The following is a 24,626-nucleotide window of genomic DNA, read 5'->3' on the forward strand; positions in this document are numbered from 1 at the left end:
TGCTTCTGGGGTCCAGTTACTTCCTTCCCCATTACCTCCATGACTCTGGAGAAGAGTCAGCAACTCCTTCACATGCTGCCTGTGCTTCTCCTTTTCCTCGGCTTCTTGGTGTAGCAGTTTCTCATTCTCCTCAGCCTGCAGACATCTCAGTCTCTCAGCTGCTTCTATTTCCAAACGCCTTGCCTCCAACTCAAGTCTCTTAAGCTCCAGATGGATTTTTAAGTCCTCTGCAGAAAGGTTGAGCTATCCATTCTCTGAGGGTGGTACACCTCCACTGCCAGTCTGATCATCCTATTGGTTGCTGTTTTCTGATGCAGCTGTAACCAAAGCTGCAATCATGTCTGCCTTAGTCAGGTTTCCATGCACCAGTCCCCTAGCCTGGCACATCTCAGCCAGCTGGCTCCTTGTCAGCTTTCCATACTCCTTTGCTGACATGCTGCCTGCTCTCCCTGACTAACTAAGCTATCAAAAGAAATAAAACAATTGTGATCTGAACTCTGAGCATTCACTGCATGGCTGATTTAGAGTACAAAAACACCTTCAGTGATCACTGTACATAAGTTACAGGAATTCACTCTAACCAGACCACTACAAGCCAATTAGTATTTGCCAACCAATTAATATGTAGTGTGGATATCCCACCACTGCCAAATGATTAATATGTGATGCCCGTGCAGTGGTCCAGCAATAAAGGAGCCTCAATCCTCACCACTAACACCAGTCAGGGGTGTCCATATAGGGAAAGGATAATAAATACACACACAGTAAAGTACAATTTCCCTTAAGAGCACACAGAGATCACTGTCAGTCTGGGGCTGGTTTCTCCCTTTCTCTCCAGGTTCCCAGTAAGACTCCCCACTGGCACAGCTATAGGGTCCAGATCTTAGCCTAGTGGGCAAGCTAAAACCTCCAGCACCCTCTCTGTCCAACCACTCCTTCATGTCCCTGCCCAAGTAGCTGACACACACACACTTTGCGATAAGAGTTATATGCAACCCCACAGACACTCCGCACAGATTCTCCAGGTGTGCCCCCTTTTACCCAGACTATATGGTAGAAACCACTGCCACCACCCAGCTAATATTCATCAGCTAGTCAAAGGCCCTTATGAAAGGGTGTCCAATTATTACTGTGCAATATTATTATCCAAATGGCAAGTGCAACCTAACAGTCAAGACTTATTTAGAGTGACTTGGTACAGTATCATTATATAAATGCAATGTACTCTTAGAACTTAAATTATCTTTAAAATAAACAAAAACAGGACTGCTGCCAATGAACCAGGTAAACATTCCTTATCCAAAGTCACAGGAATAAAATAAAACATGAAAGGATAGAAAAGGAACGAAGCAAGAGCTTACAACTTGTAAAAAATCCACCTAATTTATTGTCCAAAAAACGAGAAAAATATATTGTATACAGGATTAGTGCTTTCGCTACAAGAGCTTCTTCAGATCATATATAATACATCAAACAGACTTCTTACTATATATACATCTATTCAAATTGAAAGCAGCCTATCATATTCAAGAATGAATCAAGTCTTAAAGTGGAACCATTCATCCATACACTAAAAATGAGATGCAAGGTAAAAGTGCATAACTTTAAAACACATGTAGAACACATATAATATAGATGAGTAAATAATAAAAAATAATAAAAATAAATATCTTATATTGCACTTAACAACCTAGGCATATTATCTAATGTTCCTGCATTTCCTCAACATGGGCTTGATAGAAGCCCTTTCATTCAGTCCAGAGCCACTATCTGCCCTCAACCTAATTATTATTTCCATCTTCTTTAATCTCCGCTGCTGGTACCTGTGATTGTAGACAGCATAAGAACTGTGGGGAGTTATAGTCACAAGGCTGTACCTCCATTCCACTACCCTCAAACTGAGAAAGGCACTATGGTTTAACTCCAGAGAAAAGTGGTGCTGGTCTTTCAAATTACTGGGTGGCAAAGCTGGTGACCTGAATCCTAGCTGGCTTTGTTTGGAGATAATTATTACTACTGTTAGTAATTCATTACTATCATCACACATCATTTTGTTTGTAGTCATTATACTTCTGGTTAACTTGTTTGTCTAGTGTCATTTATATTTGTCCAGGATGCGACTGAAATGGGTCCATTTGGATCAACGCTCTATCCTAGTAAACAAAATGAATGACTTAATGAAAGAATAAATAAATAAATCACTAGTGCATTTCATATCTTGGGATGGATTGCGTCTGCTGTTTGAAGAACATCACACCCTCCATAGTGTCGCCTACAAAAACAAAGCTCTACAGCCACTCCACTGCATCTCTATACAACTACAAGACCCCTGAGAGGTAGGGAAAGGGGGTAGGTGCTGTGTCAGGCCTTACTGCTCATATATGGGAATGAAACTCAAGCATCCTTCCATCACTGTTCATTTCAGGTTGTAGGTGATTTGTAAATACTACAGACATCATTTTACCATTGTTTCCTATGCACCCCAGCAGATGGAGGCAGGCTCTCTCTGTCTTCACGTCCCATTACACGAGACTCAAACTCAAATATCATGACTCGCCAAAGGTGTGCTATGACAAGCATCACTGTGTTTCATAGGTTCATAGGAGGCTACTAGGTTAACAGCCCTAGAGCCCTTACAAGCCTAGCCGTATTTATCCCATTAGGTGAGAGAAGTTTTCAGAGGTAAGGGTCCATGGTAGTTACCAAAAAAAGTCCCAACAAGATGAATAAATTACAACTAAAACCACAAAACCATCCACCAGTAAGGCAAACTTATATAGAACACATAAACCAACAAACACTTCTAATTAATATGTCACTAACAACTGAAACTAATGTTAATTGATGTAAAGTGCAAATATCACAATAAAAACTTCATAAAAACATTTAATGCGAATGGTGTCATTTAAACCATTAAAACTTGTCATCCTGCATTCTAAGCTGCCACAAAGTTTCTTTCTTTAGTAGCTGTTTTTTAAAACACCCTCCTCTAAGGTCCACTGGCAAATGCTCCAAAACACAGAAATAAAACTTAAAGGAACTACTAGTTAAAGTATGCTTAAAGAAGGCACTGTTAGTATCCTTGACTTTAATAGTGTATAGATGTTCTTTAATTCTTTTAGATAATTTTCTTGTAGTCATACCAATGCAAAAAGTGCCACAATGAGAACAAATAACAACCTATAGAGTTGCAGTCATGTTGTGCGTTAATTTTAATACTTCATTCAATATGTCCTAAATTAAAGGAAGGACCTTCCAAAATATAATTACAGACATTGCAAAAGCCACACCTGAACATACCATTGCTTTTACTGGTGTGCACCAAAGACTTCTTAGTATTATAATTTTCAAGATATTGCTTACTAATTGGAAGTGTTTGTCTACTGGTTTATGTGTTCTATACAAGGGTTATTTTGTCATTAAGGTTTTAGGAAGTCCTGTATGGGTGAAAGAGCTAAATAAAACAATTGAACTAATGTTGCTGCCTTTCGTTCGCCTTATCAGTGGATTATTTTGTGATTTTAGTCTATAGTAACTACAGAGGGATTAAATTGATCAGTCACAGCATGAAGTTATGGGAAAGAGTAGTGGAAGCAAGGTTAAGAATGGACGTGATGATTAGTGATCAGCAGTATGGTTTCATGCCAGGAAAGAGCACTACAGATGCGATCTTTGCTCTGAGAGTGTTGATGGAGAAGTACAGAGAATGTCGGAAGGAGTTGCATTGTGTTTTTGTAGACTTAGAGAAAGCATATGACAGGGTGCCTAGAGAGGAGCTGTGGTATTGTATGAGGAAGTCAGGAGTGTCAGAAAAGTATGTAAGAGTGGTACAGGATATGTACGAGGGTAGTGTGACAGCGGTGAGGTCTGCAGTGGGAGTGACAGATGCGTTTAAGGTGGAGGTGGGGTTACATCAAGGATCAGCTCTGAGCCCTTTCTTATTTGCAATGGTGATGGACAGGTTGACAGATGAGATCAGACAGGAGTCCCCGTGGACTATGATGTTTGCAGATGACATTGTGATCTGTAGTGAGAGTAGGGAACAGGTAGAGGAGACCCTGGAGAGATGGAGATATGCTCTAGAGAGAAGAGGAATGAAGGTCAGCAGGACTATGAGAGAATACATGTGTGTGAATGACAGGGAGGATAGAGGAATGGTGAGGATGCAAGGAGTAGAGGTGGCGAAGGTGGATGAGTTTAAATACTTGGGGTCAATAGTTCAGAGTAACGGTGAGTGTGGAAGAGAGGTGAAGAAGAGAGTACAGGCAGGATGGAGTGGGTAGAGAAGAATGTCAGGAGTGATTTGTGACAGATGAGTACCTGTAAGAGTGAAAGGGAAGGTCTACAAGAGGGTAGTGAGACCAGCTATGTTATATGGGTTGGAGACAGTGGCATTGACAAAAAGGCAGGAGTTTGAGCTGGATGTGGCAGAATTAAAGATGTTAAGATTTGCACTGGGTGTGACGAGGGTGGACAGGATCAGGAATAAGTATATTAGAGGGTCAGCCCAGGTTGGAAGGTTTGGAGACAAAGCCAAAGAGGCACGATTACGTTGGTTTGGACATGTGCTGAGGAGGGATGCTGAGTATATTGGGAAAAAGATGCTAAGGATGAAGCTACCAGGTAACATGAAAAGAGGAAGGCCTAAGACAAGGTTTATGGATGTGGTGAGAGAGGACATGCAGGTGGTTGGTGTGACAGAGTAAGATGCAAAGGACAGGAAGAAATGGAAACAGGTGATCTGCTGTGGCGACCCCTAACGGGAACAGCCGAAAGAAGATGATGATGAGTCTATGGCATATAATATAGACTTCCTCTGTCCAGGAGGAACATAAACACCACCCCAGGAGTGAATCTGTGGTCACCCATCCATTATCTAGGTTGCTTTTGAAGATGGTCAGGGAGGAGGACTGTTTCATGTGAATTGGAAGCTTGTTCCAGAAGTGGCAGTCTCTGGGAGATGTAGCTACCTCTCCAGCATGACCTGCTCATGTCAGAGGCTAGGTTAAGATTCGTGGATTAAGTGACCCTTCTGCAGTTTGATTTATGACTGTGTATAGCATTTCCATCAGGGCCAAGTCACAGACAGCCAGGCACAGGTCACCCCTTAGCAACCTGTAGGAGACAGAGTATAGTGACAGGAATTTCCGTCTTTCTGTGTAACAGTAGTTTTGTGTACTCTATAACTTCTTGGTGAGAAACCTCTGTGGTCTCTCCTATTGTTGCAGGTGTCTGGTGAGGTACATGCAAAAGGGAGTATTGTACTCAGTTATCGGTCTGATGAGGGCTGAATTTAATGGAATTATAACAGCCTTAGATTTAGATGTGATGCCTTTGCTTATAAGATGTGCCACATATAAGAATTTCCTTACTACTGTGGATACTTGGTGGTCAAAGTTCAGATTGTTTTCAACCTAAGTATCCAGATCACATATCACTGGGTCTACACTTAGGGGGGTGCTGCTTACAATATAATTAAAGAGGATATCAGCTTTCCAAAAGGGAATAATAATGCATATGTTGCATTTAGCTTTAATCTGTGGCTTTCAGACCAATCATTTGTCTGCATTAACCCTGTCTGCAGTATATCAATATCGGTGAGAGACTCAATGATTGCTCTCAATTTGCATCCATCAGGCAACTTTGTCAGCCATAGGCTGTCCAAATTTGCCTGGACCTCTGAGAAATAAATTCCAAACAGTAAGGGGCCCAGCACAGAGCCCACTTTGACAGCATGTGTCCTGTCAGTGAGCCAGTTGGCTACCAATCTGGTAATGCAGGGGTTATTCCCCAATTGTGAGAGTTTCTCTGTAATACCTGAGTGGGGGATTGTGTTAAATGTCTTGGTAAGGTCAACATAGGTGGTACACATGGTCTTTCCCTTGTCCAGGGCCTTTGTGACTTTCTTGAAGAAGTCAACCATGTTTAACAGGCATGATCTACCTTTAACAAATCTGAAATGGGTTGGGTTTAGAGTTTGGAAATTACCTATGTCCCTTGTTAAAAAGGTCCATAATGATTCTTTCCATGCCCATGCATATGAGACTAGTCAAGTGTATAGGCCTATAATACCCAGGATCAGTTGATGGTCCCCTTTCTGCAGAGGGATTATTGTTGCCGTTGCCCATTCTGCCAGTACATAGCCACTTCTCAGGCTGTTGTTAAATAGGGATCCAAGAGGGTCTGCTAGGTCATGATTTAAGTTGTTTAAACAACCTGGAATGTTGTCTGGTCCCATTCATGCTTTCTCAAGTCTGTGGTAAAGGTTGAAAACAATGATTAAAATGGATAATGGGAGAGCCAGATAATCCATTAATGTAAAAATTCCTTAGCTACACACCAGGGGGTGGCCTCCTAACACAAATTATTAGCCACCTCTGCTGATGGTGACTGAGAATTGGGAATGGGCTTACAGTGTTAAATAGTGGATACCCATCTGTGCCACTGATGCCCATCTGTCCAGCTGACTTACCAAGTTTGCAAATGAATGTAGGATGCTGGATGGCATTTGGAAATGAGTTTAGGATGCTGGATGGCATTTGGAAATTAACTTAGGATGCTGGATAGCATTCAGGAATGAGCTTAGGATGTTGGATGGAAATTAATGCTCTTTACTGCTAGTGGCTCAGGTCTGAGAAAGATGTTAGGGTGCCAGATGGTGGACAGCAACTAGGGGTTGGCAGTCATTAAGGAATGAAATAAAGTTAAGGTATTAGAAATCTTACAACCCTCTGCACTGCCAGTGGCCAGACAGTGGCATGACCTTAAAGTAACACAAGGTGTTTTGGCACTGGATTACAGCAAGCTATCTAGTTCTACAGAGGCCATTTGATAACAGCTACATAATTCAAGCTAAAATGCAATCTCTTACTCGAGAGTTTAACTTGTAATGTGCGTCTTCGTATCAGAGATAATCAATGATGTTTTAAGAATCCACAGTACATGAGACAATGGATACGGTCAGGAATAGAAGGAAAAACTAGCTGTAAAAGTCCCATGAAAAGGTAAACTAATCTAAAAAATCTACATATGATTTAGCATCTCAGTTAAGCACACACATCTTATCTCTGCTTGCAATGCAATGTGGGTACAACTATAAAACAACATATCATCTAATGTAATGAGAAGTGAATAAGCTAACTCCCACAGATCTAGACTTGACTTCTAATCCGTTTTACTTACATAAATAAGTAATTCTACACAAAGTAAAATGCCAACCTACTACTTAATATACAGTGCAAGATTTTACTTTCATATATTTTTTCAGTGTCTTAAATTCACTCCAAACTGGTAAAAGATACTAAGATCAGGCCTGAAGAGTAGATCACTGTGGGTTTTATGATGTCATTATGCACCTTCAAGAATTTTTAATAAAAATACATTTTCAAAACAAAAAAGTGATTCTTAACAAGTCAGTTAAATTGAATAAAATAAGTCAGTTAAACTGGACTAAAGGTCCAATGACACCCTCGAAATGGCACCTGTGAACAATGGGTTTCATCTGATTAATAAAGGCAAAATGAAGAGGAACAAATGAGCAATAACAATCTATTCACAATGATTTGCTATAATAAAGGGCAAAAATGTTAAAGAAAAAACTATTAACTAATTTATCATATATTTTAACACAGCAGCACTTTTGTGGTTGCAAACAAAGGCACCTCTCAGATAAGAGTGTCACCTCCAAGATTATGCTCCGCACCTATTGAAACCATGTGCTGGTAGTTCTGCACCATCACCTCTCTGTGAAGCTGTTTCTCCTGTTTACTCAGAATCTTCCATTCTTCTGTTGAAAACTCAATAGCAACATCTTTAAATGTTTCTGGCACCTGAAAACATATAAAACAGGTCTTAATTTTTTTCTGATTTCATTAAGCTGATAAAATATGAATTTATCATCTGGTGTTAAACATGGTGCAGGCAACACAAAGATAACCTACATGAGAATGTGTCTGAGTACATGTATTATTCCTATTACTCTATAAGATGACAGCTTAGCAAAAACCTAACAACTTCAGGTTTTGCAAAGGACAGTAGATCACCTTTTATGATAATTAAGTTCACTGACTCATTACAAAGACAGATGTACTAACATAACCGTTTTCAGCATGGAACCCTCTTAGAATGTAACAGGTAAACAAACCCAGACTCTACACTTCCTGTGAGGCTTTAGCCAAACAGTCCCACTTAATACATCATGTTCCAAGGTCACAGCCACATGCGTTTGTTTGAAATCCCAGAGGCATTGGTAAAATTAGTGCAGGCTATGTACAAGGACCCAGTGACTCAAGTACAAACAGTGTTCAGCCTCACAGAGGGGTTCCCAGTGGGAATGGGTGTACACCAGGGTTCAGTTCTGAGCCCAGTGCTGCTCATACTGGTGATGGACTACATTAGCAAACAGGTCAGAGGGCACAGATCAACAAAGTTGTTGTATGCAAACAATGTGGCATTACAGGCTGACTCTGTGCTAGAACTTCAGCAAAGGATAGGAGAATGGAATGCAAAACTGAAGGCGCATGGGATGAAACAAAGCACAGATAAGATGGTGGTAATGGCAGCAAGTTGGGGAAATCAGACGAAGTTGAGAAAAGAGATAGAAGGGAAGACAGTGGAACAGGTAAACAGCTTCAAGTATCTGGGAGGGGTGGTTGAGGAGAAGAGTGGTCTGAATGAAGAGGTCAAAGCTAGAATCAGAGGGTCTGCAGCCAACTAGCATAGAATACCAGATGTAGTCTATGACAGAAGAATGCCAAAGAAGCTGAAAAGTAAGGTGTACAAGACAGTGGTGTGACCGGTACTACTGTATGGTACAGAAATATGGGCAGTAAAGGCAGAAAAGTTGAAGAAGCTAGATGTGATGGAAATTAAGTGTCTGAGAAGGGTGATAGGATGCACACTGTGTGGCAGATGAAGAAAAGAGGCCATAAGAACAGAAACCAAAGTAGCTCCAATTGCAGAAAAGATCAAAGAGAACAGATTACAGTGGTTTGGACATGTGCAGAAAAGCAGAAGACAATCTGGTGAGGAAGATTTGGGACAGACAGGAAGAAGGTAAGAGGAAGCAAGGATGTCCAGCAAAGAGGTGGATGGATTGTGTGAAAGAAGATCTGCGACAGTCAGGCATGAGTGTTGAAGAAGGCAGGAGTGTGGCACTGAATCTAGAGAGTTGACAGTTAACATGACACCCTGACCCTATGTAAGGAAAAATGGGGCTGATGATGATGATGTTCCAAGGTCACAGCCACACCATTCACAGAGCAACATCAAACTCAGCCACAGTATTCCATAATTAAGCAGACTCTCTCAACTCCAACATACCTGGATGCACTGCTATACCCCATTTTTAATAACTTGTGCATCTCCTGTTAACATTGCTGCTGGGAAAGAACTGTGCTTTTGCCTGCAGTCATCCCACAACACCAAACAAAAGCAAAGCTAAATAGTATAAGGTTAAAAAAGGCTAAAAATCTAAAGTCATTTTTTCTATGGTTATGACACTTTGTACTGTGTAATATTCTACCTCCTTTCATGAGCATTCTGAACCTGTACTTTCTTCTATTAACTCTTAATAAATTTTCAGACTTCTAAATAACTCTCAGAATATGGTGTGTAAGATGTATTAGTATTTTATATATGTATGTGTGTATGTACATGGTGTAATGAAATTTGTAATACAGGAAATGTCTTGCACTGTAGCATTAGGGAATAGATTTCATTATGAGTGACAAAGACAGACCTTTCGGGTCCACATAGTACTCCATGTAACCCACATGATCAGAAAAAAGACACAAATTTCTACAGCAGCAAATTTTTTGCAGTCTGTTACAATGCAGTTGCAAGGAATGTATCTTGTACTAAAGCATGATGGGATTTATAGTACGCTACTCTGCATGACATTTTTTCCTGTTTGCAAGGCCAAAATACATTATAATCTGGCAGGCTCTCTAAAGCCACTTGGAAGTTAATCAGCCTCCTTAGATGCCTCAAAGCAGTAAGACCTTCTTAGTTCCACAAATGAGCCACACAAGTTGAACCAATATCCAAGCAAGTACAGTACCTTTACTACTGGATCTGCTGATACAAGAATTCTCTCCACTCAAAACAGCATCAAACAGTTATGTTTTAAGTGAACATTTTCTACCTTCCGTTGCTGCAACATGGGCTGATACAGGTGCAGTACTTCCAAGACAGCTGGTACTGCCATAAGACAGAGACAGCATGGACGTTACTAGGTAGCCACAGAGTAGAAGCCTTGTTACAGCAGTCAAAAGCAACAGAAAAAACACATTGACCCATGAATGTTCAGAAGGCAACACCTATAAAGTATCAGAAAATGCAAGCTTGTCCCGCACATACCACCAGTAATAAACCTCAATGGACGATTTAGAATGATGGCATGAACAATACAACAGAGTAAACTAATAGCAGACTCAGATGGGCCAAACAATGCCCTGTTTGCACACAGGCACAAATTTACATTTTGCATAAAGGTGTCCAAAAATAGACTTAACCCCTCATCCAGAAAAGCTACTGTAATGCTTTGCAAAGTCAGTTTTTAAACCACTCAGACCAGACGATAATACTGTATCTGCATAGACCTTACCTCAGTCCCCCTATAATGCATTAATGTTTATTACAGTTCTCTGTAAAAATACAAACCAAATAAAGCTATAAAATCATCAAGGTGTTTATTCATACTGCCTTTTAGAATCACCAGTGACAAGCAACTCCCTGTAGCGAAGTATTAGCATATTCACAACTATATGTTCAATATACTATATCCCTTTTTTCTTGTTATAAAAAGTATCTATATGTATGTATGTTTTGAGGACCTAGCCATCAAACAGGGTTGAGTTCTATTTTCAGCAAAGGCCTAGGCAGAAAAGCTACAGTATATACAAAATGGGACAATTGGAAGCAAAGAATTCTATCAGATAGCCTGCTCTGTGTTGCATTGATTTTACCATACCTTTACTCCATATAAATGCTTAACTGTTGGCATTAATCATTTGCTAACACAAATAAATAGTTCAATGACTGTATCTCTTCAGTCCTTAGACTCACATTGTAGCTTCATAGCTAAGTAGTAGGCTAGCTGCTCTTGTGGGCCATTTTAAACCTAGCCAGTTTCCCTCAAAGGTGAGAATCAAACCCTGTACCTTGTGTCTTTAAGGTAAATACCTTAACCATTATGTCAACCCCCCAAACCCTTTGACATGTCCATGCTTCTGTTTTGTTTCTTCAAATGTCTTCCAAAGCAGAATAGTTGGGTTACTCACTATGGACATCCAGCTTTCCTTTTGAGATAGTTTGTGTTGAATTACAGCTTTACCTGGAGATACAACTTGTCAAGCCACTATGTAACTTTTGGCTAAACCAATCGTTATAATCCTTACTTTTCTCTCATAGTACGGGTTGGGACAATTCTCATTGGTCTTCTTATATAAGCATTGCCATACCTGTCTTATACATTAGTTCGTGACTCCTCCATCTCTCCTAGCAATAAACACAAGATCTTGGTTCATCAGATTGCTCAACACTTCAGATTCAAGATGCAAACTCTCCTACGGCTTTTGTATTCTTACTTTATCTTCTGTTTGTACATATGACACAGTTTCCTGGCATTCTTACTTTATCTTTGGATTGCAAATATGACATAGTCTCCTGCAGCATATATCTAACAGTGTTTCAGTTTCTAGTGATGTCCTTCCAATATTTTGTATTGATCTTTTGGCATCCATAACACACCTGAATTAGGTAACCCTCTGCTTTATAATCTTTTGCCCATTAATTCACCTGGTGAGAGACAGAACATTACAAAGAACAGAGGGAAGTGAATAGAGGTAAATAGATTGCCAGCATAATCTCAAGTAAAGTAAGAGCAATTGTAAAATAGGACTAACAAGTCTGAAATGCATAGGGTTTCCTAAGTCCCCTTAGTCTTTGCATCTCTTCTTTCTCATGAGATGTTCAGTGTTTGGTTGTTTTCCTCTTGTCCTTTTAATTATATATTGGGGTTGGGAGGGTGGCCTAATGGTTAAGGTGTTTTTTTACAAAAAACAGGTACAGGGTTTTAGATCTCACTCAGGGATAGAGCTAGGGCTAGGCTTGGCTCACAAGTGTTAGTAGTAAGTATTAATCTATGAATCTATGAATCTATGAATCTATATAATGTGGACTATATTCTATACATCCATTTTCCTAGAGATAGCAACAAATTTCTGAATTCTTAGCTTTTATTCTGAAGACCACTCTCCTATATAACAAAAAAAAAATCCCTTAAATCTTGAGAATATAGCCTTTATCACACTAATCACACTTGTACTTGTCATGTTTGTCAGTTCAATTATTTCAAGGATATTTAAATAATAACCTACATATGTAGATGCACGACTGCCCTAAAATAAAACAAGTCAATGCAAACTCTGTCCCATGGCCTTCCTGGTACCAGGAATGCTAACATAACTTCCCATTGAGTGTTATCATTATGTACACTGCAGATGGCACTACCTGCTCTTAGATGACATTCCTGGCCAACACATTATATCTTCTGCTTTTTGCATTTATCTTGCCAGATGTGATCCATGTATAGTCTGAAACATTTGTCATCTTCTTGATTATAAGTTATTTTGTTGTTGTTTGTCTTTCGGCTTTTCCAGGTTACGGGTCGCCACAGCAGGACTCCGGTCCACTAATGATTGGCAGTTGGTTTTTATGGTGTCGAGTTGCCAGCCCGACACCCAACCTTCAACGAAGGCATGCCCATTCAACACAGCTCTGAAAACAAAGTCTTGTACAAAAATGTATTTATTTCTGTGAAAAAAAAAACCCCATAAGACTGAATTTCTTTCCTTACCAAAATTTTTTTTCAGACCAACATCTCACTACAAATTCTTTCAGCAAATGCAATTCAAAGTCAGTTTAAGTACTTCTCCAGAACGTGTTTACTTTTGCTTCTAACATTTGTAAGTGCAAAGTTACTCGCTCTCTCGTTCTTCTGGAAATTCTTCATTCTTCTCTGATAAATATCCTCTACTCAATATATCTGCTATTTGCAATTCATTCCATGCTCTACATTTCCGTTTTAGGTCATACTTCAGTAAATTATGTTACATCCTCTGCAATTTCAGGAGGTGCCTTAACAAGGACTTTCTAAATTTTCTTGCAGGAGTTTGTGGCCCATTTCCACCTGGCCATAATAAACATCTATTTTTGTGGATTTTTTCACATTCGTACTTTATTGTTAACAGTTCTTTTTGTGCATCTTTAGATGCTCTTGACCATAGTAAACCTCCCTCTCTTCTTGTAAAATTAAGGCTCCTGTGACTTTCTGATTGGTATTAGCTTGCAACAAAAATGGTTAAATTCAGATCACATCTTTTAACCCTGATATATCTGTTAACTATTTTCTTTAGCATTTCAAAACCCTGTTTTTGCTGTTCACAGCTCCTCTGTCAGATAATGTATTGTTCTAACTGCTTTCTCACTGGCATAGTGATCCTAGACATATTGGTGCACATTTTGCACAATGTTGCATTATTCCTACAAACGTCTATAATTCCCAGTTTCCTAGCTCTGGGATGAGGAAAACTGCTCTGACTTCTTCTAAAACAAGTTTCAGTTCCCCTACAGCTTGACTACAACTCCATTTCAGACATGTTAGACTTATTTTACAATTGCTCTTACTTTACTTGAGATTATGCTGGCAATCTATTTACCTGCTGTTATCAGTCTCTTGCCATGTCCCTTTTATGTATAAACCCATGCCAACACATAATCAATTATATTTTACAACACCTTACAAGTCTTAACTACCTGTGCAACAGCTCTTCCAAATCTTCTGATACTGATGAAATACAAAAATGAAAGGTTACAGAATTTGTATTTTCCTAATAGCAAATTAAAATGTACAGAATTTGTAGTTTTCTTTATCTAGAGTTATCTGCCAGAATCCCTGATTTGCATCTAGGACTGTGAAGAATGTGCCATTTGGCATTAGCATCAGTTCCAGTGGGACACAAAGATAATGTCCTAACTGTGACCTAGGGACCAGAGTGAGATTAGCAGTTCAGGCACCTGATGAGGCTGTGGTAAGAAGGCATGACATGGCTGAAACAGCTTTCTTCTCTTTGGTGAGAGGGGATGGAGGCACATTTACTGCAGTAGAATTCCCAGTGGAAACCAGAGACATGCTGAAGAAGTTTTACAAAGGGGGGCAGGACCACAGGTTATACACATATGCACATTATGTACATTGTGGTAGACCACTATATACCAACTCATTAAACACTCTGGATATGCATAGGGGATTGTAGGACCTTAAGAAAAAGGCCTACATCCCTGTGTGTATGACCACACTATTCCCCAGTGGCTTAACCATCACCTCCAAAGGAATAAATAACACAATGACCCAAAGTACTTTTACCCCATATGGAATGAATGAGCCAAATGAACGGCAAAAAAGGGCTTGATGGTTGGGAGATGGAACACTAATTGAATTAACTTATGGCATTGCGAAGATCACTCCTTTAATCTTCAAAAGTATACAGTAGGTAATTCTCTCTTCTAATCACTTTAATCAGGCCCTGTGAATTGATACAAATGTGAAACTTGTCTTGTTTTGCTGTATGCTCATTCAATTTTGTCTTACTCACCCACTTTTTCTCCATTTGCTTCCTAATGACATCAAAGCTATCTACTACTTCAACTTCTGCTCCATTATTTTCCTGGAAGCTATTGATATATTTCTCAGAACATGTATCCTTGGTGTAGCATCAGGATTTGAATGATATTCACCTGGAAATGTTCTAAACCTGTAAATAAATTTGTACAGTTGTGAAAGATATCACGGTAATGGCTCTGAGTAGTGTATGAAATACTTCTGCAACTATGTGACTGTTGTTGTGGTATATACTCAATCTTGCTTTCAAATTGTAAATTTCTAGCAAGCTAAATAAACAAATCATATTCAAATGCATTGCCTCTTCAAAAGCTAAAGCTTAAACTAGGATTCTGTATTTTGAATTCCAATACTACTGTGTCAATAGCCTTTGAACCAATGGCTGCACCTGAAACCTGAATATGTTAAGAAAATACACATAGCTGTTTTTCAGTGCTATCTAGCAACAATTCTTTAAATTTATCATAGGGCAAAATATCACACTCTGCACCTATGTCTAGTTTAAATTCAACATTTTGGTTATGTTTTCCTTTATTCTCTCCCCCTTCAACTGGCACAAGCCCCTCTCCTCATTCCACAGGTGACCATCAGCTGTCACCAGTTCCTCACCTTTTTCACTGGATCTACCCAACTTCCTCCACGAGTTCTACCCAACCCATTCCTGGAGCCAGGAAAGAAATTAAGGAGAATGGTGTAGCATAATACTGGTTCTAGGAAAAGGATGTGACCTAGTTCATTCCCTCTCCCAGTGGCATCCTTGCAAGGTCCTCTCTAGCTGCCTTCAGGGGTGCATGCATGCTTACATGCAACCTCCTGTCCAAGTGACACTCCACTTGCTGCATGGTACTCACCTCATTCTTTATGCTGCAATTTCACTGATCCAATCTGCATTCTTCTCCCAAAATGAGTGAGATGGTGTCAGCCACTCTATCCCAGCCCTCCGATTTGGCCCCTCTAGCACCCATGCCACTATTTAGCATGAGCCATTTGGGGCACAGTCAATGCTTTATTCCTCTGAACCACAGGGCTAGATTACATTTTTGTCATTAATTATATGATGTTATTGCCAAAAAACTAAACTACACTCTTGCCTCAGTGAGTATGATGAATTTTCAGACATCATTTTAACAACGTTTTAAATTTAACTTGTTTTACTAGTTCTTTTCAACAACATATTAATTATTTTGAAAACACTTGGCTTTTCTTTTACAAATATTTGCAAAATTGTTCTTTCTACCACAGATTTTACTAAACTAGTTAAACACAGGGCAGTATTTCCTCTCATGCTTACTGCCACACCTACACACAAGCCTCAAATTTCAAATTGAAAATAGTTTGGTGCACACCACAGCAGTCCTTTTTTCTGTTACTATTATCACACATTTCCCACTCAATTTTACATTTCTGTTTGACTTACATTTTATCCTGTGCACAATTTCCTTCAGTTAATTTATTTAATTTTATGCTAGTATTTTTTTAATATAATCAGAAGTTATTGCACAAGTGGTTTAGTCCTCATGTATAGTGCACTTTATCATCACCAGTGGCTGGCCAGTTTTCATTTATATCCTTATCTACAGTCCATCTAATCTTTGCCATCAGCCCAAAATTCATGTTTGCATTTAACATTATTTTTACTTTATTAGCTCCATACAGCATATGACATTCACATGCAGTCCTCATGCATGGCGCACCATATCTCATTAGCAGGTGGCTGGTTGGTTTGGTGTTTAATTTCCTACCTTATCCCTATCCCCCTTCCCCAATTTCCCTTTGGGTTCACCTTCTCCTTCCTTAGTCTTGTAGTATTTGAATACATCTTTCAAATGTTTTTTTTTTTCAGTTATCTCTTCCATTCGTTCCTCATTCTCATTAATTTCTGTCATCTTCTCCTTATGCCCACTCTTGTGTAATTCACGCTCCCAAGTTTTGTCCCATTCCAATTTTGAGTGATGATGGTTTTAACTTCTGAACACAGCAGTCTGACAGTTCATTTCTCTTTCCTTCCAGATGTTATCCTCCTTCTTTATACATCATATACAGAATTGTCAAGTATATTCTGCTTGATTTTGAAATGTGTCTCTCCAAATCTACCGTACATGCTACACCCACAGTACCAGAACATGTGCATCATTCCTATCTCTCCCTCCTGACACATCCAAAATCTACTATCCTCCTTTCTGCCATTTTTACTAGTCTTATGGGGGTTAGATACTATCAATGCAGTATTTTCAAGTTTTGGTCTCCTACTACTTGTACTTTTTTGCATGTGCCTCTCTGCCTGAACTTTCTTTTGCCAGTATCCTGCAACTCCCTTCCATCCTTTCTCCCTTACTCAGTTCTTTCTTATTCTTCCTCCCTTACACAACTCTTTCCTATTATGTCTCTTCTTCAGACTTGTCCTTTCTTTCCCTTAACAAATTATAGCTCTGTTAGGTCCTTTGCCTTCCTAGCCTCATCCATTTCCTCCAGGTTGGTAACGTCTCTCCTTTTGCCTTCTTTTCCTGTCTGTTCCTTTTTCCTGTTGCTCTCTTTGTATTCTCTTTCCAAGTCTCACTGAGTACCAAATATTTCTACCATTGGGCCTCTGCTATTCTATATTTCGTACTATTTCATCCATTGTTTTAAATTTTCCCCCAACATCCTTTTTGTCTGCATGCCAAATATTCCTTTTGAGCTACAACATCTCCACCAGATTTCTTCTTTCTTTCCTATATTCCCCTTACCTTTCTGTTCCCCACAGTTTTTTTGAGGTTCCCCTCACCCCATTTCATGTATCCAATTTTATCCTTACCTTTTAGTAAGCTTCTCTACATCTTCTTCTCCTGTACATTTTGCTTAATCTCCTTCGCATCTCTTTCCATCCAGAGATTGAGGTTACATGTCAACGCTTACAATGGGATATGCGGGTGCCCCTAGCCCCCTTTTCTTATTCATTCTTATATTGCCATGCTCACTAGCTTCTCCTTACCTTTACTAGCTCAGTCCTTCATGTCATTTTGCATTTGCTATAGCGTTTTTCTCCCTGGGGGTCTATTCACACGTTGCAGAGTAGTTGGAGGATTATTAGTAGTATCATCATCCTTGGTGTAGTAATTCTCCCAAGCAATCTATAAATCCACCCTCCAACCTAGAGAGTATCCCTTATCCTTTTTCCAATATCACCTAGTTATCTCCTTTACTGTCTTATTCTCTGTGCTCTCAGCAAAGAACCCTAGGTACTTGTGGAGCTCCACTGTCGAGCAGAGACACAGGAAAATAACTTTCTTGGGTGGCATAAGCCAGGGATCCTTGTTGGCTAGGCTTACATAGGCCCTTGGGCCGATAGCGTAGTACCTACCTATGAACTTAATGTCTGCAATTCTTCCATGTTGGTCTGTTTTAAACTACAATAAAAAGGGTCTACTACAAGTGCTCATGTTCCTTTAACTCATGACGCACTTCTCTGCTACTACTCACTCACACATGTTGGCAAGTGCTGTAAGTATATGGAAAATGGAAAATTGTTCTTTGGAACTTTTTTAAATTACAGTTTGTTTTTTTTGATTTATCAGTAAAAATATAGAAATATAATTTAGAGACTAGTACAATACCATATTTTTATGATTTTATTTAAGCAGTTAAATAAGTCTGTATTTATTAAAGACCATGTAGCAAGATAAGGTAGATCTACACAGCCATTTATATTTTTAGCTACTTTATTTAGGCAAGCAATGCTTTATAATATTAGTTTTAGAACAAAGAAGTACTACGAGCTTTAGTTACGGCTCATTTGGCACAGTGGTACATTGCTCTGATAGCTTGCAGCATATAGTTTCTGTAAACATGTTTTTAGTCTGAAATACAGAAATCTATTTTGTTAGTTGTAATGTCTCATATTATTTTACTAGAGAAAATTCATTTTTGGCACTTATATTTTTGATATTTTTTCTCTAACAATGCAGCCATATCCTCTGATATTAACATGCAGCCATCTGCGTTTAACACAAACTTGAGATTTTTCTTCAAGCATTGCTAAATTATATCTGACTTCCACTACCACCTCCTCAGTTACAAGCATGAACAGCGCTCAGTACAGTAGTCACCCCTGTCTAGTCAATCTCTATCCCTGTCTCCTCGGACACTCTCCCGTTTATTAGTTTTCAGTTTGTGGGTCTTGGTATATGGCGTGTATCCAACATATGATCTTTACCCTTACCTGCCTTTGCTGCAGTGACTTCAATATGAATTCCCACCTCACCGTATCAAATGTCGTCTGCAGGTCAGAGAGCACGATCCCACCTTTTCCTTCCTGCTTCTGTTCTACCACGCCAGTTTTTTATAAAAAAAAATTCATCCAGTCTTCTGCCAATACATTTGTCAAAATCTTGATATCTACATTAATCAAACAGGTAGGCCTATAATTTCAGACTTTCTTTCTCCTCTGCTTTAATATCACCTTAATCCTGGCCCTCCTGAAATGTTTTATATATTTTGCCGGAGTCCTGTATTCTCCTGCAGTCCTCCTCTAGGACCTACCACATTTCCTCCTCTCCCCTACCTATTTGCATAACTTTACTGGGAATGCATCATTTCTCTCCTTCATCTTGTATATGGCTTTCGTATTTCTTCCATTGTCACCAATGTATTCAGCTTCTCCCTTTGTTTATCCTCCAATACATATCCCCTCCACATACTTGACCTAGTTCCATTCTGAGACTTATCTCCCTTCTAGATGTTTCTAAATGTCTCTACAGTAATCCTTTAATTTCTCCCAATTAGCTCCTCCTCTTCTAAATATTCTTTGCCTCCTCCCCTTATCATCTTTACCTGTTTCTCTGTTGCCTCCTTCTCATATTTCTTCATAAGTTGTTTCATTTCTGCCTCCCCCACTATACACCAGTAGTCACTCCAGTACTACTGTTGAATTTCTTGCTCCATAACAATTTTACTCTCTAATTCCATTTTTGTTGTTTTTCTCTGATTTATACTGCTTCCTTTCTACTTTAATTTATTTCTGCTTCTTTCTGTACCACATCTAGCTCTCTCTCTCAATTACATTTCTTCCCTTCTGCACTCAATTTTCCTGCGACAATGCCCTTGATTACATTTGACCAGTGTTTTTCCAGTTTGTCCCCATCTTTCAAACTGTCCTGTATTAACTCATTTATTAGTCCTTGAAGTGTTTCTATATCCCCTGCCTCCTTCCACTTGTTACAGCACACCTTTACTCACTTCTCACTGTTTTCTCTTCCTACACACTTTAAGTCTCACTGCTGCATGATTTGAGGGGTCTTTCTTGTAAATGGATCTCTTCCATTATTCCCATTAGGTTTTCCTTCTTCCAGAGCCTGTTTAACCTACTTGCCTGTACCAAAATATTTCTTGAGAAGGTGTATTCCCTTCCATTTGGATACCTTCACCTCCACATGCCTTTCTACCCACCCTCTTTCATTCCTTGGACTAGTTATAGTGTTATCTATTTGCTATATTCCCTCCTTCCACATAACCTGTCTTTGCTGAAGGCTGCAAAAAAGTTACTGAAAAATCCTTTTTCATCTCTGTTTGCTACATATATGTTTCTTATTCCTTGTCAGATGATCTACCTACCTACCCCAATTGTCTGAAGCACTAATTGAAATACAATTGTTACTACCATCTTTCCTTCCCCCTGCTTTGCTGCACATTTTTCCCTGTAGGTATTCATAACACTGTATCTTTTCTCATCTCAGATTTTTCAGCTTTGTTTCTTGTAATAAAACAATTCATCTCCTCCCATCCTCGTTAACTGCCCCCCAATCCTCTTTTCCTTGACTCTACTCCTTCTGATAGGATTGATGAACCCCAAATGTTCCGTGTAATTAACTGCATCTGCCTTGTTGTTTCTGCCCACCCTTCAATGCCTTCCCAGTTGCTGCCATATGGCATAAACATTATCTCAGCCTACCCTATAACTTTAATATTGTGTTGTTTGGTGCCTGCGTATACTGTGACTCTCTCCTCCCCATCCTCAGCCCCTGGTCTCTGCCTTCTATGTCTTGCATGTCCATGGGTATACCTTGGACATGGGCCTGTTGTTAAGACTTTCATTTATTCCTTCAAGTATCCTTCACACTAATGCATTGCATGCCAACCCAGTACTGATGTAACAATCTTTTTATTTTACAGCATTCCCATTCATTGGTCTCCCATTCCCACAGTGCTCACCAGTCTGGTGCACCAATTTCACTTGTGTGATAGTCCAATAATATATCATAGGTTCATAGGTGTGTACTAGGCAAATGGCCCTTGAGCCTTTACAAGCCTAGCCCATAGGATTACCATGGCATTGTGCCACCTGACCTTAGTTCCCAGTATCTGTCAAGTAGAGCTACTGGAGTGATTGCAGGGGTGGATTTTCTATTTCCCATCCACTCATCAAGATTTCTCTTGAAGAGGGCCAGTGAGGTGCTCTGTTTGACATGTATGGGAAGTCTATTCCATAGCATGGGTTATGAACCTGTCCCTCCAGCATGTTCAGTTGACTGTGGTAATGAGGTTGAGGTATCTGGTGCGTGTGGTGTGGAGGGATTGGGATTTTTTTAGTGTAGCATTTCTAACAGAGTTGGGTCAGACATGGCTTTGTAAGTCAAGCAGAGATTGCCTCTAAGTATCCGATATGAGACAAAGAATAATTGGACTTCTTTGAGTCTGGCCATATAGGACAAGTGTTTAAGGCCTAGGTTCCTCTTTGTGAGGTACTTTTGCAGACTCTCCAGTTGCTGCAGGTGTCTAGTGAGGTACATGCCAAATGGGGCATTGTACTCGATGATTGGCCTCATGAGGGAAGAGCAGAGGGAGACAATGACCTCTTTCTTCCTGGATGCAAAACCCTTAGTAATCAGCCACACAGAAGGACTTTCTAACCACAGTGGCAATGTGGTGGTCAAATGAGGATGATTTCATCCTGTGTTCCCAGATCTCTTATAACGCCTTCTGTGTTCAGTGGACTACCACTGATGTGGTAATTCATGGGAATTGGGTTTTTCCCAAAGAGGATGATGACACATTTTTTGCCATTGAGCTTAAGGCCATAGTTCTGACACCAGTCGTTGGTCTCAAGTGAGGCCTTTCTGTTGCGATGTCAACATCACTTGGGGAGTTAATAATAGCTCCCAACTTACAATCGTCTGTGAATTTTGCTAGCCAGGGTCCCTTTGTGTTGGCCTGGACTTCAGAGACGTAGACACCAAACAGGAGAGGACCCAGGACCGAACTCTGTGGGACTCCACTCGTGACTAGTTGGCAGTCTGACTTGGAGTCAGCTGCTTTCACACTGTGGGTTCTGTGAGCCACCTAGTGATATATGGGTTGATCCCTAGCTTAGTGAGTTTTTCTAGGATTCCTGAGTGGGGAATGGTATCAAAGGCCTTGGCCAGATCAAGGTAGGCTGTATGAACCACCTTGCCTTCATCCACAGCTCTGGTGACTGACTCAAAGAAGTTGACCAGGTTGAGCAGACACGATCTACCCCCTTCACAAAACCAAACTGTGCGGGATCCAGAGTTTGGGGATTCCCTATATATTTGTTTATTAGGTCCATGATGATGTGCTCCATAGCTTTGCATATCAGACTTGTCAGGCTAATCAGGCGATAGTTCCCAGGGTCTGTAGTCGCTCCTCCTTTGTGGAGAGGGATGACTGTAGCAGTGTGCCATTTGGTAGGGACAAAGCCTGAGTTGAGGCTGTGATTGAACAGGGCAAACAGGTGAGGTGCCAGTTCACTCTGTAGTTCATGTAGAACACAGCCAGGGATATTGTCAGGTCCCATAGAAGCTGTATTCTTGGCCTTGGACAGTGCTGTTTTAACCTTTGCAGCATCTACTGGTATTGTGATCGGTCCTTCGGAGTGAGGAGAGAAGGGTAAAGTTGGCACTGAAACTGTCGACCAGTATATTAGCAATATCTGTTGGCTCGGTATAGGAGGTACCATTGTGCAGTAGCTCACAGCAAATCTGGGTATTGCCGTGGAGATTATTTACATAACTATAGAAGGCCTTGTGGTTGTCTTTACTATCTGTTGCAATTCTGTTTTCATAGCTAGCTTTAGAGGATTTGATGAGGGATCTCAAACTATTTATTGAGGCTGATAAGGGAGTTTTTCCAGTCTTGCGATTTCACCTTATTTTGCATCAGTTACCGCCTTCTGTTGTAGAATTTGTTTATGGCAGGGGACCACCAGCTTGGTTTCCTTTTTTTTGGAGGAGAGCATCTTGGTTCTACTGGGTATGGCAAGATCCATGCATTTGTGTACGTGTTCGTACAGTGCACTGGTGTATGATTTGGTGGTCATGCAACTATTCTCTATTTGCATGAGTGCCATGAAATTAGCCACCTCTGTTTTTAGGAGCCCAAATTTAGCTTTGGAAAAGTTTTTCATGGTGGTTACTTTTGCAGGGGGGTGGGGGGTGGGAGGGATGTGGATTTCCAAGGTGATTGGTTTGTGGTCAGATCTAACCAGGGAGGAGTTGACTACTGGTGTAGAGCAACGGTCGCCCATGTTAGTAATTACAAGGTGAAGGATGTTGCCACCTCTAGTGGGGGTAAGAATGAGCTGGTCCAGGGCATTGGAATTAATGAATTCCAGGAAACGTTGGGCAAGTGTATTGGTAAATGAGTAGTTTTTCCAGTTAATGGAGGGGTAGTTGAAGTTGCCCAATATGACAGTGTTAGGTTGGACCCTAATATTCTCCAGGGTGCTTAGGAATCTGGAGTGCGAGTCTTGTGACATGGTTGTGGACCTATAGCAGGCTACAACCTGAATCACTGTCTTACCCAATGTTAGCTGCACCTGAAATATCTCTGATGTGTTATGTTGGGCTACCAGTCTGGAGGTGTGTGCTTCCTTTATGAACATGGAAACACCACTGCCTTTGGAGCTTCGGTCCAAGTTCTGGAGCTGAAATGCGTGGAATGAGTTATAGCCTGGTAGAGCAGGGGTGCTTTCTGCTGCTTTGAACCAGGTCTCTATTACAGCACAAATGTCAATGTTCTCTGTCCATGTTCTCCATTTTAAGGAGTGCTTCGAGCGACTGCATTTTGAGATTTAGACTTCTAGCGTTGATTACCCTCAGATGCATTTGTTTGTAGCTGTTACAGTGGTAATTTGGTCTTTGGAACACCACCTAAAAAAGGCACTATAATGGTGGCAAGAGCCTTGGCCTGAAGCCCAGGGGTGACAGATGCAGGCCATCTCTGGAAAAGCATCATGATCTGTCAATCATGTCATCCCAGGCAGACAGATACTGGATCACCTCAGAATGACACCAGAAACTTAGCCAGTTGTTGAAATCATTTTCTGCTTGTACTGTGGTATCATTCTCGGTGATGGTAGGATGCTGCTCAGGGCTAGGGTCATACCCGCCTGGGCTACATAATCTGAGAGCTCCTCTGTGTCTCTTTTCATGTAGTCCAGAGAGGTATGTCTCAGGTCATATTTGTACCTGTTGTTGAGGGACCTGAATGCGTGCGTTATGTGGCGGATCCTGGCACCTGACAGGAAGGTGAATCTTACTTTCTCCTTATTCGGTCTAGTGAGTGGGACATCAGTGTGCCTCACTATTGAGTTACCTATGACTAGTGTGTTGGCCATGCTGTTTTGCCTTGGGGGCTTTGGTTGATTGACACACTGTTTAGGAGAGTTATGTGTCTCATGATTAGTGTTGTGTTGTGGTGGTCGAATGTGTTTTTGCCTTGGAAGTCTCTGCTGTTTGGGTAGATTTTTATTGAGAGCCTACATGAAGGTGGGTGTGTGGTTTGTGTTTTTATGTGAAGGCAGTGCTGGTGTGTGTATCGGAGAGCTATGTGTTCCATAAGGTGTGGTGCAAGTGTTGACCTTCTCCTCTTAACCAGTTATTCTGGTCTTGGCTGGGGAGTGCTTTGCTTCCAGTTTGGATATATAAGTGCATCGCTCACAAGTTTGAGT

General features: G+C 40.4%; 1 protein-coding gene across 1 annotated transcript in view; it reads right to left on the bottom strand.

Moving 5' to 3' along the window:
* LOC122798660 (gastrula zinc finger protein XlCGF57.1-like) overlaps positions 1-24,626 on the bottom strand; it is a 165,626-nt gene that overhangs the window by 109,888 nt on the left and 31,112 nt on the right. The window contains exon 2 of the mRNA XM_044067747.1: positions 7,703-7,829. The gene's annotated coding sequence lies outside the window, so the exon portion shown is untranslated. The remainder of the gene's footprint in view (positions 1-7,702; positions 7,830-24,626) is intronic.

Source organism: Protopterus annectens, chromosome 3.part1 (genome assembly GCF_019279795.1).
Source record: "Protopterus annectens isolate FY-2018-M chromosome 3.part1, PAN1.0, whole genome shotgun sequence".
Classification (NCBI taxonomy): domain Eukaryota; kingdom Metazoa; phylum Chordata; order Ceratodontiformes; family Protopteridae; genus Protopterus; species Protopterus annectens.